The sequence below is a fragment of the Populus nigra genome, chromosome 2 (assembly GCF_951802175.1).
Source record: "Populus nigra chromosome 2, ddPopNigr1.1, whole genome shotgun sequence".
NCBI lineage: Eukaryota > Viridiplantae > Streptophyta > Magnoliopsida > Malpighiales > Salicaceae > Populus > Populus nigra.
In genome coordinates, this window is record NC_084853.1 from 20,149,922 (window position 1) to 20,152,421 (window position 2,500).

A 2,500-nucleotide genomic window follows, 5' to 3' on the forward strand; every position below is an offset into this window, starting at 1 on the left:
GCAGCCCGCGGGACAGTGTCGGCAGATTCGGCAGCGCAGATTTGTGCGGCTGCAGGTTCGTCGGGGAAAATCGGCAGCGCAGATTTTGCGACGAACATGGGCTGGGCGATGGACTGTCCAGGCCAGGCAGGAAAATTTGTCGAGGGGACACGCTGACGAAACAGCGCTGGTTCAGGCACGGCGGGCAGTGTTGGAATCGGCAGCGCCGACGAAATCGGCAAAGTCGGCAGAATCGGCAGCGCAGATTTTTCGACGAACACGGGCTGGACGGTGGACTGTCCAGGCCAGGCAGGAAAATTCGTCGAGGGGACACGCTGACGAAACAGCGCTGGTTCAGACACGGTGGGCGCAGTGTTGGAATCGGCAGCGCCGAGAAAATCGGCAAAGTCGGCAGAATCGGCAGCAGGTGCTGGCGATGAGTCAGGACGGACTGGATAGTCCAAGGCTCGATGAGAAAGACCGCTGGTTTAGACACTGGGGCAGTGGCAGCCCGCGGGGCAGTGTCGGCAGATTCGGCAGCAGTGTCTGCCGATTCGGCAGCGTTGGCTTGTTGGCGCGGGGGGCCGATTCGAGTGGGGACTTGGGCAGCGGGCAGTGAAAGCAAGAGTTTCCCCGATGCTGCCGGGAAAAACGCTCCCCGGGATGGCCGGGTGAGATGACCCGGCGGCCCGCGACGGGTCATTCAATTCCATGCCCCGTCAACATAACTCCCGATGTACTGTTTGCTTTTTCGGAAGAAGAGATCCATCCCCCCATCCTCGGCCAGCCAAAAACGCTCCAATTAATGGCCGGGTGAGATGACCCGGAGGCCCGCGACGCGTCATTCAAATCACTGCCCTATCGGCTACAACTGCTGATGGGTGGGATTAGAGGCCTGCCATGGTGGTGAGGGGCGGCGAGGACCGTGAAAGCTAGAGTTTTTCAGAGGCTGCCGGGAAAAAGGCCCCTCGGGTGGCGGGGTGCGAGGACCAGGCGCGTCATTCAATTCTCTTCCCTATCAACTTGGCTCCCGTTGGCGGGATTGGAGGCCTACTGTTTGTTACAGGGCTAAAATCGTCAGGGGAAGAGCTGACGAAACAATGCTGGTTTGGATGCAGGGGGTAGTGTTGGAATCGGCAGCGCGGACAAAATCGGCAAAGTCGACAAAAAAGACTGTTGGTCTGGACATCGGGGCAGCGGCAGCCATGCCGACAGGGGGGGAAATCGGCAGCACAGATTTGTGCAGCTGCAGGTTCGTCGGGGAAATCGGCAGCGCAGATTTTTCGATGAACATGGGCTGGAAGATGGACTGTCCAGGCCAGGCAGGGAAATTCGTCAAGGGGACACGCTGACGAAACAGCGCTGGTTCAGGCACGGCGGGCAGTGTTGGAATCGGCAGCGCCGACGAAATCGGCAAAGTCGGCAGAATCGGCAGCGGGTGCTGGCGATGAGTCTGGACGATTTATAGTCCAGGGCTTGATGGAAAAGACTGTTGGTCCAGACAATGGGGCAGTGGCAGCGCGGATTTGTGCAGCTGCAGGTTCGTCGGGGAAAATCGGCAGCGCAGATTTTTCGACGAACAGGGGCTGGGCGCTGGACTGGCCGGGCCAGGCAGGAAAATTCGTCAGGGGGGCACGCTGACGAAAACAGGGGCTGCGGAGTGGAAAATCGGCAGCGCAGATTTTTCGACGAACAGGGGCTGGACCGGCCGGGCCAGGCAGGAAAATTCGTCAGGGGGGCACGCTGACGAAAAGAGGGGCTGCCGCGTGGAAAATCGGCAGCGCAGATTTTTCGACGAACAGGGGCTGGACGCTGGACTGGGCCAGGCAGGAAAATTCGTCAGGGGGCACGCTGACGAAAAGAGGGGCTGCCGCGTGGAAAATCGGCAGCGCAGATTTTTCGACGAACATTCGTCAGGGGGGCACGCTGACGAAAAGAGGGGCTGCCGCGTGGAAAATCGGCAGCGCAGATTTTTCGACGAACATTCGTCAGGGGGGCACGCTGAGGAAAACAGGGGCTGCCGCGTGGAAAATCGGCAGCGCAGATTTTTCGACGAACAGGGGCTGGATGCTGGACCGGCCGGGCCAGGCAGGAAAATTCGTCAGGGGGGCACGCTGACGAAAAGAGGGGCTGCCGCGTGGAAAATCGGCAGCGCAGATTTTTCGACGAACAGGGGCTGGACTGGCCGGGCCAGGCAGGAAAATTCGTCAGGGGGGCACGCTGACGAAAAGAGGGGCTGCCGCGTGGAAAATCGGCAGCGCAGATTTTTCGACGAACAGGGGCTGGACGCTGGACTGGGCCAGGCAGGAAAATTCGTCAGGGGGGCACGCTGACGAAAACAGGGGCTGCCGCGTGGAATGGCAGCCTACACGCAGATGCGAATTCGGCAGCGCACGATGGCTTGAGCAGGTCATGGGTTCGACTTGGCGCGATCTGAAACCTGGACGAGGGACTGTCGACGCTGGACGAGCCAGCGCGGTGGCCTGTCGTGCCCCGTTCAGGGGGGGCCTGCCGCGGAGAC